The sequence below is a fragment of the Amblyomma americanum genome, chromosome 1, assembly GCF_052857255.1.
Source record: "Amblyomma americanum isolate KBUSLIRL-KWMA chromosome 1, ASM5285725v1, whole genome shotgun sequence".
Classification (NCBI taxonomy): domain Eukaryota; kingdom Metazoa; phylum Arthropoda; class Arachnida; order Ixodida; family Ixodidae; genus Amblyomma; species Amblyomma americanum.
This window is the reverse complement of record NC_135497.1, coordinates 541,236,039-541,250,202: the sequence shown is the minus strand read 5'-3', so window position 1 is coordinate 541,250,202 and position 14,164 is coordinate 541,236,039. Positions and strand designations below refer to the sequence as shown.

Genomic DNA, 14,164 nt, shown 5'->3' with positions numbered 1-14,164 from the left:
AACCATTCTGTTTACTAGGGCCGCCTACCCGTGTGTGTTTTTTTTCTTGCAGAAATGAAGCCTTTATTTGAGATATGTCAATAAAAGAATTCCAAAAAGTTCCTATAGTTAGACGAAAGCTATATATTCGGAAAAAAACAATCCGATATGCACTGCAAACTGCCTTCAAAAATTTTTCCTGACCGAATGCTTCGTCGGAGCGAACATCTCTCAGGACACCTCGGGCGTTTTAAACTTGTTTACCAATAGACATCGGCTTTGCGACCAATATCAGATATTCAATATGCAAGATATACCCACTCCAGCGGGCTGATCACGTATCTATAGGGCCGCCTACCCGTGCGTGTTTTTTTTCTTGCAGAAATGAAGGTTTTATTTGAGATATGTCCATAAAAGAATTCCAAAAAGTTCCTATAGTTCGACGAAAGCTATATATTCGGAAAAAAACAATCCGGTATACACTGCGAACTGCCTTCAAAGATCTTGCCTGACCGAATGCTTTGTCGGATCGAACATCTCTCAAAACACCTCGGACGTTTCAAACTTGTTTACCAATAGACATCGGCTGTGCGACCAATATCAGTTATACAATATGTGAGATATACCCACTCCAGCGGGCCGATCACGTATCTATAGGGCTGCTTACCCATGTGTTTTTTTTTCTTGCAGAAATGAAAGGTTTATTTGAGATACGTCAATAAAAGAATTCCAAAAAGTTCCTATAGTTCGAAGAAAGCTATATATTCGGAAAAAAACAATCCGGTATACGCTGCGAACTGCCTTCAAAGATCTTGCCTGACAGAATGCTTCGTCGGATCGAACATCTCTCAGGACACCTCGGACGTTTCAAACTTGTTTACCAATAGACATCGGCTTTGCGACCAATATCAGATATACAATATGCAAGATATACCCACTCCAGCGGGCCGATCACGTACCTATAGGGCTGCCTACCCGAGTTCAGGTGGGCCTATACTCAAGAAGCACGGAACAGGGGGGTGGAAATAGGGAAGGTCGCCTCCCCCCCCCCCACATTTTTCAGGGGGGGTGTGCCCCCCCAATCTCCATTTGCTTCTACTTGGATCAGATTTCTGAAAATTGAAACACATATTAGTTCTAACCTCATAATTCAAAGCACAGTGGGGCTGCATGAGCTGCTTGGCTTAGTAGCCAGTTGTAAAACATTTGGTATATGAGTAACCTGAACCGGTCATGTCCCTACAGAATTCGATCGACTATATATCGACCTGACCGCGTACATGATCACGATTAGCAGAATTTAAACAAACTATGCACAGGCTTTTTTAATGGAATTGATCACTCCTCGTGCGTACAGCTTCCCACCTATAAGCTCCTCATTTCAATTAATTTTATATTGCCATAGATCTTTGCTCCGTTTGTTCGTTCGCACTCACAACCTCCAGCACGCGGCTTTATCATTTTGTTTTGGAATGCGAGGTGCGACCAGACTTATGCCGTTGATCATGGCCACGTGCAAATGATTCCACATTTTTCCAGATTCTTGCTGCTTTTGGTTCTCTATCTCGAAGGTTCCTTGCCAGCTTTAAATTCAGCACGACCAAGAACTGCATGGCATTCAGGTCGATGACCGCCGAGCACGCATGATTAAGCCTATTGCAGCCGCCGAGTAATTCAGTTCTTAGTGGGCGTGAGTCAGCCCCTTAAACAGTTAATTTTGGAAGCCTTTTCGTTGTCTTCCTGACAGCTGGAGTGTCGTCACCGCATCGTGATACTTTGCATCAAGCTTTGAACATTGAATATATATATATATATATATATATATATATATATATATATATATATATATATATATATATATATATATATATATATTATGTAAATGTGCATTAAAAAATAAATAAAATAAGCTCGAAGTCCTGCCCTCCCACTAAAAAAAAAAGAGTTCCGGAGTCCCTGGCTATTATTAATTGTCTCGAGCATAGCCCAAACCTTCACCCGCTGCCATCACGACCCGGACGCGACAGCGGTGTGCCAGAGAACACTGCGAAACTATAATTATAGAGGTCCTCGATCACCTCGATCGAAGCACCTCGATCGAGGGCGCGGTTGTGCTACCCAGTTCCGTGTTCTAGCGCACACTAGCAGTTTATTTTTGAGAGCCTCTTCCTCCTCGTACCTTGCACACTTCTTATTTCTTAACATAAATTCTTTCAGTGCATCAATTTACCTATTCAGCAATCTATATTTCCCCCTCTGCTGGTCCTAAGTCGCTGATTTCAGGTCAGTGGCAACATAATACTTATGATATCTACCTCGCACCGTGCCAGAAAATACTTTTTTGCAGCAATTACAGACTTTTCAAGCACTTGTTGCATTTAGGGGAGTTCTAAAAGAAGTGTTTATTTTATCGTAGATAACACAGAAGTTGCTGTTTACAGCGCAGAGAACAGGGAAGGGCCCAGCGTTATTTATGATCAAGAGCCGCGCAACAGGAGCTTTTATATTTCGAAACCGAAACTGAAAATGTTCTAGCGTCGTCTGACGGCTAGGCCCAGACTTTATAGGTGCTTCCTGTTTGTCGTAAGCCACACAAAACTTTCTGCTTAAAGCACTAAGTAAAAAGCGCAAAGCATAATCAGTCTCCGCGCGCCACTATAGCTTCCAGCTTTGAAACCGAAACCGAAAGCGATTTGTCACATAGCGACTACTTTGTTTAATGCAGTGGCGATCAAAAATCGCAGAACACTTCAAACATTTAGGTTACAGCGGTACCATAAAGCTCATACATGATAGAGCCCACTGAGTTACACTAAGCTACCCTATTCACACTCCATGGGCAGTCACAGGTGCAAGACCGATTTGAGGGGCTAGTTGGTTCTGCAGTTGGTTCTGCTTATGTTGGACCAACGCTCTGTGGCACAGCTTGACACGGAACTCATAACTATTTCCCCTTCAAAGTAGTATTTGTAACTTTTCAACTATAAGTATTTCATGGTGTGTAGAGCCCCGCGTCGTCTGCTACTACATGCGGTCAATCAGCAGTCAACTGGATGGCCGGATGCGCTGCACGAGGAGGCTGCGACATGGAGCGGTATAGAGATCACGGTCGGAGACGCAAGTTCTGCCGCAGGAAACAAACAGACGAAATTGAACGAATAAAACGTATTTATTATTCTGGTTTGTAAAGAAGAGGTCATCATCATCATCGTATGCAGTGCCCTGTGCGGTGCGCGTCGCCAAGCCAATCCAAGTCTGCGGTCGTTTGCGTCCAACGTTTGCGTCGTCACTCGTGTCGGTGTGTGTGGTTGTTACAGTTATTAGATTGTGTGTTTTGCAGCCACATGTGACACTTCCACTATGGGTTCGTCAGCTGCGGCGAGCTATGTGTACGTGAAATACTTCGACCGACGGCGCAAAAGCTATCGTACACGTCTCTATGTCGTCCTTGTTTCCTTTGCGCTACACCTATCCATGATGCCTCACCGACTGGCGTTAGCGACCTGGCAAAAAAAAAGGACGTCTACTGGCGCGGCGGAAAAGATGAGAAGGCATTCTATTCCGCCCAAGTAATGGAGCTTGGAGGTGAGTTTTGCAGTTACTTCGCTACTTGGTCAGATTTCAGAAGTGCCAAACGTGTGATGCGTGTACAGTCAAGCCTAACGCTTTTAGCAAAGCTTGGTGGCGTTTTACATAAAGTCGATGCACATGCTTTTTTACTGTTGCGAGCACTTGCAGAACGCTTACGATACCACTTCCTCTGTGCTTGCGATCCGAGCACACAGCAGCCCAGCGCATGCTTCCCAAAGAAGGGAAAAACTGCGTGGTCGCGTTGTAGCAGGTCTCGACGTAAGCGTCACTCTGAGCGAAATTATATATCGTGATTTTTTTCATGAATTCAAGTAATTGCATGAGGCAGGGGGAAATCGGCTGTGTTCAGATCTGCTAATTTTTCGCATCATATGATTTTTGGAAAGCAATGAACGCGACACACTAACTGATCCGTTTCCGTAGCTTGCCCTGTGTTTGCTGTCGCTTTCATTATTTTATCTCTCATTTCTTGTGTTCCAGTAACAAAAGCGGAGCTTATCCAGAGGGTGTCCAAGAAAAAAATCACTGCAATGGACCTTGAAAAGTCTGAGCCAGCAACAACAGTTGCACAGATACATGTATGTACTGGGCGAAGTTTTACTGCGGATGCCTCTGCTACTGCCACTCGCACGCTTACCAGTCGCAATATGTACATTACATAGCAGCATACTTCAGAGCCAGGCAGGCGTCTCTGTTTGTGTGTGTCTAAAATATTTATGGTTGCGGGAAGCAGCCAGGCTCCCGTCAGCAAGAGAGAGCTTTGTAGCAGATCTTTGAATTGTAGTATAGAGATATTGCTTAAATGCTACCATTGTAAAAGATGGCGTAGGACACTAGAGAACCGCATGTGGAATGGAAGCATCGTTCTGTTTTTTGTTCTCTCATATATTGTGTGCTTCATGTCAGGTCAAAGTTTCATTTTTCGTATTGCCTCCTCGCATTGTTGTCTAAAATATTTATTGTTTGGGGGAGCAGCCAGGCTGCCTTCAACAACAGAGAGCTTTGTATCGAGCCCACCGAAACGGCGTTGCGGGACAGCGCACTTCTCTCATTGCAGCACGTTGTCTTAGCTTCGGCTTGCAACTCGGTGGCCTGTTTTCTCAGTGCCATGATACTGGTTAAATATATGTATTGCTGGAAATTTATAAGCCCTGCTATTCTTCGGTTATGCGGCATACCAAAGCGAATCGGGCCACGTGAGACACGGATAGGGCCTCTGATAATTATTATTCACGAGGGGTGATAATTATTATTCACGTGTCTATCGAAAACACCGGTGCTGCGCTGTGGGCTACAACTGCGGTGGGCTCTCTCCGGTCGGGGCGGCTCTTGTCAAGACACGATTAATTACTGGAAGGCACCGTTCCCCTCTTCCCGTCATCTGTTCATCGTCGGTCGTTTCTTGCAGGGAACCAGTCAAAGGGGGAAGGTCATTTGAATTGAGCCGAGCGTGGGAAGAACAGGCTCCTCCCCAGCTAGTCATCCTTTTATTTTGTGCAGTCGTCGGCCACCTGATGACGCTGTCGAAATTGCCGCTGCTGTTGCTGCGCCACCGTGGTCATCCCTGTCGATGGGATCTGCACCTTAATCCTCTTCGGCTGGTGTGCATTCCGTTCATAATAGGCCCAACGCGGACGCCACCAAAAGCTCCCAATTTGACTTTCAAACAAAAGGGGTGCTGTCTACTCTTGTAAACGGAAGGGCAGCCACACAGAACAAGCAGGGATGGAGGACTAAAGCTAGTGGTCCAAGCGGAAGGCAGAAAAACCTCTGAGAGGGAATGGAAGGAGAGGAGCATGGAAAAGTAGCTAGTTTGCCATATATGTAACTCCAATATAATGTCTTTTATTAAAGATTGTTTGCGGTTGTGTGTTCCGGGGACGGTGCCTCACAACAACCTTGGTAGAGGACATTTTCAGCCAGAGGGTGGTCGGGGCACTTTAAGTAGTGGCTGCCGGCTGGCGTGCATGTGTGCTCTGCCAAATTTGTTGTTCAAAATTTTTATTCTCTACGGAGGTCATTTTCATTTCACAGCTGAAGATGAAGCATAACCTTGCGTGTGCCGATTCGGTTGTTGCCATAAAGCTTGGCGCTCGGGTCTTCTGCCACAAGTGCTTAAAATACCTGAGAAATACCGTATGCATACTTCACCTTGCATTTGACTCATCAAAAAGAAAAATTTCCCAGTGTGGATCAACATGCCCGCACACACAGTGCGGGGCCGACATGCAAGGCCAGATTGTAATGCCTTTCATTCTAGTGCTAGCTCTGCAGTAAAAGCGATAGCATACAGTCACGACGTGCAGCTAAATTTGTACAGTGCACGCACTTCAGAAAAATGTTCAACCAGCTGATATGCACGCTTGTCAAAATAATGCGTGCATTACTTGCTGGCAGCAATATTAACAGCTGGAGGGCGGCAGACTACAGTTGAGTGGAACATATCCTGATTGTTTTCTGCTTACAGCCCACAGGAATTAGTTCACAAACAGAAATTGCAACTACCACAGCAGAGTCAGTATAGGCAGGGTCGATCATTGGCGCCCAAGTAATTAGCGTGTGGTTAACAAATATGCAATAATCTGAGACTACAGCATGTTGTTTGAGCAGTGCATCCGCAGTTTTTCCCTCCTCCTCATCATCAGCCTCACTACACCTACAGGGCAAAAGCCTCACCCATGTCTTTCCAATTAACACTGTCCAATTAGCCCTCCTATGTGGTGTCAAATGCAAGTCTTTAGAGTGCGACTGCCCGTCACATATGCTTTTGAGGATATCTCGAAGCTTACATGCAGACTTCACGACAGCACACAACGCACTGAAGGACATATACTTGCGTTGTTGCCGCTGATGTATGCATCTGAGTGCAAGAGTCCGCGGCTGCCCTGAATAACTGACGTCCTTTCTTTCGCTCCCAAGGATCAGATTTCTACCGTACGCATGCGAGCAATGAGACGCAACAGCAAGCAAAGTAGCAGAGGGCACTCGCCTTCCGTGATCCATAGACGGCCTTGGCGCCATGATTGCCAGCAGGCTGGTTCTGGCGGCGACTAGTTCATGTGAGCATGATGCACCTTCCTGTCAGGAGTGAATTTTCTGGCAGCGAACAGGCTCTCCGAGCACGGCAATTTGAAAAAGCCCAATGATAATTTAAAGATTTAAAGATGTATAGACACCTTATTTTGGTGGCATGTTTTCTTCCCTACAATGATTCAGAAGACACTGCTATGAATGAATCATCATGTGGTGTTTGCCTGGGACCTATAAATAATTTATAATCGAATTTTTCTGCCATGCTGTCTCGGTTTTAACAGCCGAGTGAAGACTGTGACATCAGAGAGGTTATATGTAACGTGAAGCATGGAAAAAATGCGATATAATTGCTGCTTGATCGTTTTAATTCACTACAGTGTTGAAGCCAGCCTTCCTCAATAGTCGGAATGACAAATGTAGCAGCACCGATTATATTGCAGTTTTTCATGCCTCGCATGACCTATAAGCTCACTTTGACGTCATAGTCCCCATTCAGCTCTTGAAACTGAAACGGCGCGAGAAAGAAATTAGATTATAAATTATTTAGTAGTCATGGGAGAATCTTCATCATCAGCCTGATTACACCCAATGCAGGGTGAAGGCCTCTCCCATGTCTCTCCAATTAACCATGTCTTGCCAGCTGCGCCCACCTTATGCCTGCAAACTTCTCAATTTCATACGCCCACCTAACCTTCTGCCGCCCCCTGCTATGTTTTCTTTCTCTTGGAATCCCTTAGGGACCAACAGCTATCTTACCTTCGCATTACATTCCCCGCTCAAGCCAATTTCTTCCTCTTGATTTTGGCAAGGATGTCATTAACCCGCGTGTGTTCCCTCAACCACTCTTCCTGCTTCCGGTCTCTTAAAGGAGTATAGACACCTAATTTTGGTGGCATGTTTTCTTTTCTTCAATGATGCAGAAGACGCTACTAGGCATGAATCACCATGTGATGTTTGCCTACGACCGCTAAATAATTTATAATTGTTTTTTTCTGGCATGCTGTTTCAGTTTTGGAACAGCCGAACGATGGCTCTGACGTCAAAGAGGGCTTTTCCTTCACGTGATCCATGGAAAAATGTGCATAGAATCGCTGCTTCATTGTTCTAATTTACTGCAGTGTTGAAATCAGCCTTCCTCAATTGCTGGAATGACAACAAATGTGCAAGCAGTGATTATATTGCTGTTTTTTCATGTTTCGCGACGTGTAAGCACACATTGACGTCACTGACCTTGTTCAAGTGTTGAAGCCGAAACTGGACGAAAAATAAATGCTATTATAAATTATTAAGCGGTCGTAAGAGATTACTAGCTGCTACTCCATGTATAATAATACCTTATGCATCATTACAAGCAAGAAAGCACGCACCCAAACGGTAGGTGTTATACTGCTTTAACGTTAAGCCTATCATTTTTCTTTCCGTGGCTCACTGCGTTGTCCTCATCTTAAGCTGAACCCTTTTTGTTAGCCTCCACGTTTCTGCCCCATAGGTGGGTACTGGTAAGATACAGCTGTTGTACACATTTCTCGAGGGATATTGGTAAACAGCCATTCATTACCTGAGAGACTCTGCCATATGCGTTCCATCGCAATCTTATCCTTCTAGTTATTCCCTCATGATCCGGATCAGTTGTCACTATTGATACCTGCCTTAAATAAATGTATTCCTTTACCTTTTCCCTTACCTCGCTACCAATTGTGAACTGCTGTTCTCTTGCTAGACTTGAGAATAGGAGAATACCACAAGGTAATCCATGTATAATAATGCCTGATGCCTCATTAGAAAGCAAAAACACACACCCAAAAGATGGGTGTTTATATTCCTTTAAAGCTAGTTGGTGCATTACAGAATGTGAGTCACGAGTGTTACCAGTAAAACCCTGTAACATCATATTTTGATCTGTTGATTGAAATCAAGTTTTTTTGTGTTCTAGTTAATGGTATATTTCATTATTTCTTTGCTCCTTATTTTGAAAAATTATTTCTCGGGACTCTGACCAGGCTCAAGAAGTGTAATGTGATAGTAAACAGAATATGTTTGAAAATCCTCTGAAGTTGCCGTTTAATTTACCTTGTACATTAGTCTTTTGTAGCAAATATGAACACTTTTCATACTTTGCAGTCTTCCACTAGCATGGATCCTGCTGCACCACAGAACCCGGATATCTTGCTGAGGTCAGCAGCCAGGTATGAAGGTGTCGCATATTTAGAATGTAAGACAAGTGGGCTTTGATGCCCCATCGGCCAGTGCTGATAAAGGAGCAAAACACAGACGGAAGACGAGGCTGACAAAGTTCAGTTTGGTGCTCAGGAACGCTTGGCTACCGGGGTGCGCCGTGCTAACAAAGATTGTGGCCGTCCACACTTCTTGTTTGATTTGCGTCTTTACACTTGTGGAGGGGCTGGGTGCGCAGTGCTAACAAGAAGTGTCGACGGCCACAATCTTTGCTAGTACAGCGCACCTCGGTAGCCAAGCGTTTTTCTGTGTGCCAAACTGAACTTTGTCAGCCTCGTCTTCCGCCTGTGTTTTGCTCCTTCTTCAGCACGGGGCGCTGGGGCATCAAAGCCCAATTGTCGATCTTACAAGAATGATTTTGTAAGCTTGAAATGCTTTTAGCTCTCATCCTTGATAAATGCAGGCAAACAATCTAGAAACCGGAAACATGGGGATGAGCATCACTGCACACCTCTCAAAAATGAGAAATTTTCTGTCCGAGTAATATGAAGCAGAAAAAAAATTGCCTGCAGAGCAGCCCTAGGCACAATTTTAACCTGTGGCAGCTCGGAGCAGTATTGCTTAGCGATGGCTTTGTGGTCGAAATGCAGTTTTTGTTTGTGTTCTAGTTGTTGACATTTCATTATTTTGCAGAAATATTTCTAGCGACTGAGGCAAGGTTCAAGAAGTGTAATGTGATAGCAAACTCAAAGTGCTTTAAAATCTCCTGGAGATGCCAATTAAAGGAACACTGAGGAGAAATTGAAGTTGGCTTGTATCGATAGAATATAAGCTCCTGATCACAAAAACGCAACTCTTACTGAAAAACAAAGCTCTTGTAAAGTAGAAAATAGCAAGAACCAAAATACAGGTATCGCCGCCACAGGGCAATCTCGCAAGTACAAGCGTGATGACGTCATTGGACAAGAGACGCCACGTTGGGAGGAATTTTCCTTCCTACATGAAGCTGCGAATCTGAGGCTGACAAAAGAAGGTTGCGCGGTTCAATATTGAAGTAAGCTTTGTCTCAAAACCGATAGTGCACTTTTATCACACAAGGAAGACAGACAAAAGACAACCTGAATGTTGGAAACAAAAAAAAGCCGATGCTTGGCAGCGCCACAGGCAGCCAGGAAAGTTTCGACTTGTTATGGCGCTTCGCGTCTATGAGCTTTGTGTGCCTCATGGTTTTGTTTTAACCGCGTCTCGATTTACAAGTGCCGAACAGCAGAGGAACTCCGTGCCGCTTCAAGTGCTAGTTAACCTTTGAAGGAGCCTGTTAAGGCTGGTCAGATGATTGCCGCGGTCGATGAAAAACCATGATGGCACGATGGTCGGTGATCATACAAGGCAGTTAGCAGTATAAAGAGCACTTGTGTCGTCGTACGCTCGCTTGGCGAAACATTCCCGGCTGTGCCAGTCAACTTCAAACTACTTAATGGAAATCATTTATTAGGGACGGGAGACAAGGTACAAGGCAGTTAAAAAAAAATGATGGCCTAGCTGTGTTAGGCCAGGATATACGTAGCGAAAGCGCGGAGACTTCTGCAGCGGAAGATTGCACTCACTAGATGCGCCTTTATTCATGGTTAAATCTTTAACCGTCGGGGCGGAGTGGTAGAGTCCCGCCTCAAACTACAATGGCCCTGGTTCGATTCCGAGCATCGGCACAGGTTTTTTTTTTATTCAGTGAGTGGGTGGGGGGTTTCAGTGGCGCGCATAGATGCCGCCACCGAATACGTTGGTTAGCGGATAAGCGCAGGCTCTGTTAAAGGGGCAGTTAGGAGAACTCTATCAAATTATTTTTGTTAGCAAAATCTGATAGTTCGGCATTTCAAGGCATTGTTGCCGCCTGTCCGGGAGTGAAAGATGCATTTATTTCAAAGAAATTTGGATTCAAAGTTGAAAAAGTTTTTATCGCCACTCCGATTCAAACTCGGGAACTTTATGACATCATGGCGCACTCCTATGACGCTACAGGACGCAGTGACGTGAAACGTGACGTACGCGCAGACGTGATTTCTCGCGGCTAGCAGTGTGGTCTAGCAGCCGAAATGAAAGCTACTGCCGCCGCACGTTGAAGGCATCTATCGGGGGTCGCTACTGTCGCTTCGTTTACGTTTGCACCGGCGTCTTGTCTGCGTTATGATCGATCCCGTTCCCGAACCTGACGACGAAGTTCTCGCAAAAACTCCGGCCTGCATTTCAGCGACCTCAGCCCCACAGAGCGTGCGATGCTTTTGAGGGAGCACGGTTAGGTTAGGTGCCGGCGGGTTGTTTCCCCCTTCCGCCATGAGCAGCCGTTGCAAATCAAATATCATAACCCCAGTGCTGGGAGTCACAAGGGGCCAGGACAAGGTCGGTGAGTCGCGCCCATTGGAGGCTGGCCGGGGCTTAGGGGCGAACGGGTTGCGATTCCTTGAACGGCGCGGTTGCACGGTGCAGCAGGCGGCATCAAGGTCTCCCACGGTTGCAAGGGCCAGGTTATTTATTTTATTTTTTGCCAAAAATACGGATGGATACTCAAGGGCGCTTGCGTTTAAAGTTGGCGGCTTGAAAGTAAAGCCCACGCTTCATCGGCTTCCGCGCGTTTCCGGCGGTACGGGGTCTACTGGATCGGGCTCTCTCGCCCACTTGCATGTACCTTCAGATTTGTACTGTGAATGGATTAAATTAGCCGAGAGCTCAAAAACAACAGCTGCGTCCAACTGCCGAAGCTATTGAATGACGTCACAACACGTACCTCGCCGCAGAGCTGAATCGGTCTGGCCGGGCCGGCGGTGGCTGGCGCACCCTCCGCAAAATAGAGACATGCTTAAAGTCTCCGCCAGTGCGGTCAGAGTGCGCCGAAACTGCCGAACGCGTCGGCGGTCAAGCACAGTTGGTGCATAGAGGGTCTCGGTTTGGCCGATGTGACGTCGCCATGCAGCGCGCGCGCGCATTACTCCGGAGTGTAAACGCACCTTAACAGAGCCTGCCCTTAACAGCTAACCAACGTATTCAGTGGCGGCACCTATGGTAGCCACTGAACCCCCCCCCCCCCCACTCACTGAAAAAAAAACCTGTGACGAGGCTCAGAATCGAACAAGGGCCTTTGTAGTTTGAGGTGGAGACTCTACCACTCCGCCACGACGGCTCAAGATTTAACCATGAATAAAGGCGCATCTAGTGATTGCACTCTTCCGATGCAGAAGTCTCCGCGCTTTCGCTACGTATATCCTGGCCTAACACAGCTAGGCCATCAATTTTTTTTTTTAACTGCCTTGTACCTTGTCTCCCGTCCCTAATAAATGATTTCCGTTAAGTAGTTTGAAGTTGACTGGCACAGCCAAGAATGTTTCGCCGGGCGAGCATGTGAAGACACAAGTGCTCTTTATACTGCGAACTGCTTTGTACGATCACCGACCATCGTGCCATGATAGTTTTTCATCGACCGTGGCGATCATTTGACCAGCCTTAACAGGCTCCTTCAAAGGTTAACTAGCACTTGAAGCGGCACTTGGAGTTCCTCTGCTGTTCGGCACTTGTAAATCGAGGTGCGTCAAAAACAAAACCTCGGGGCACGCAAAGCTCATAGACGCGAAGCGCCATAACAAATCGAAACTCTCGTGGCTGCCTGTGGCGCCCCCAAGCATTGGTTTTCTTTGCTTCCAACATTCAGGTTGTCTTTTGTCTGTGTTCCTGGTGTGATAAAAGTGCGCTATCGGTATTAAAACAAAACTTACTTCAATATTGAACCGCGCAACCTTCTTTTGTCAGCCTCAGAGATTAAGCAGCTTCCATGTAAAAAGGAACATTCCTCCAGGGTGGCGTCTCTTGTCCTATGACGTCATCACGCTCGTACTTGCGAGATTCCCTGTGGCGGCGATACCTGTGTTTTGGTCCTTGCTATTTTCTACCTTACAAGAGCTTTGTTTTCAGTAAGAGTTGCGTTTTTGTGATCAGGAGCTTGTATTCTATCGATACAAGGCAACCTCAATTTCTCCTCAGTGTCCCTTTAATGCGCGTTTATAGCCTGTAGTAACGCATGCGCGCGCACTGCACACCAACGTCACGTCGGCCAAAGCGAGACCCTCTATACTCCAACTGCGCTTGACCGGTGACGCGTTCGGCAGCTTAGGCGCACTCTGACCACATTGGCGGAGACATAGAGCATGTCTCTATTTCGCGCCGAGTGCGCCAGCTGTGCCAGCCAGACCAGACTGATACGGTTCCGCGGCGAGGTGCACGTTGTGACATCATTCAATAGCTTCGGTCGTTAAGCGGTGCTGTTCTTTTCGAACTCTCGGCTAATTTAATCCATTCACAGTACACATCTGAAGGTACATGCAAGTGGGCGAGAGAACCCGATCCAGTGGACCCTGTACCTCCGGAAATGCGGAGAAGCCGCTGAAGCGTCGGCCTTACTTTCAAGCCGCCTACTTTAAATGCGAGCGCCCTTGAGTACCCATCCGTTTTTGTGGCAAAAAAATAAATAAATAACCTCGCCCTTGCAACCGTGGGAGACCTGGACGCCGTCTTCTGCACCGCGCAACCGCGCCGTTCAAGGAATCACAATCTCTTGACCCCAAAGCCCCGGCCAGCCTCCGATGGGCGCGACGCACTGAACTTGTCCTGGCCCCTCGCGACTCCCCGCACTGGGGTTATCATATTTAATTTGCAACGCCTGCTCATGGCGGAAGGGGGAACGACCCGCCAGCGCCTAACTAACCGTGCTCCCTCAAAGGCATCGCACGTTCTGTGGGGCAGAGGTCGCTGAAATGCAGGCCGGAGGTTTTTGCGAGAACTTTGTCATCGGGCTCGGGAACGGGATCCATCGTAACGCTGGCAAGATGCTGGTGCAAACATAAACGAAGCAATGGTAGCGACCCCCGATAGATGCCTTCAACGTGTGGCGGCAGTAGCTTTCATTTTGGCTGCTGCTAGACCGCACCGCTAGCCGCGAGAAATCACGGAGTCTGCGTTTACGTCATGTTTCTTGTCACTGCGTCCTGTAACGTCGTAAGAGTGCGCCGTGATGTCATAAGAGTTCCCGAGTTTGAATCGGAGTGGCGAGAAAAACTTTTTCAACTTCGAATGCAAATTTCTTTGAAATAAATGCATCTTTCGCTCTCGGACAAGCGGCAACAAAGCCATGAAATGCTGAACTATCAGATTTTGCTTACAAAAGAAATTTGATTGAGTTCTCCTCACTGTCCCTTTAATGTACCATGTACAGTCTAGGTCAAAAGTGTTAAGGCTACAGCATTCAGCTGCAGTGAAATCAATGTTCCTAGAATAATTCATGTAGCGGATCATTCAAAACTGTAGTCAAGCAGGAAGCTCTGTATCGCAAGAAGAAACCAGC

The 14,164-nt window shown here is 46.5% G+C and overlaps 1 long non-coding RNA gene across 2 annotated transcripts in view; it reads left to right on the top strand.

The window, feature by feature from the left end:
- The first annotated feature begins 2,691 nt into the window (after positions 1 to 2,691).
- Positions 2,692 to 14,164, top strand: part of LOC144116302 (uncharacterized) — a 503,566-nt gene continuing 492,093 nt past the window's right edge. For both annotated transcript variants that reach the window (XR_013311829.1, XR_013311828.1), the window contains exons 1-4: positions 2,692 to 3,564; positions 4,051 to 4,148; positions 6,490 to 6,629; positions 8,725 to 8,789. This is a non-coding gene — a long non-coding RNA (uncharacterized LOC144116302). The remainder of the gene's footprint in view (positions 3,565 to 4,050; positions 4,149 to 6,489; positions 6,630 to 8,724; positions 8,790 to 14,164) is intronic.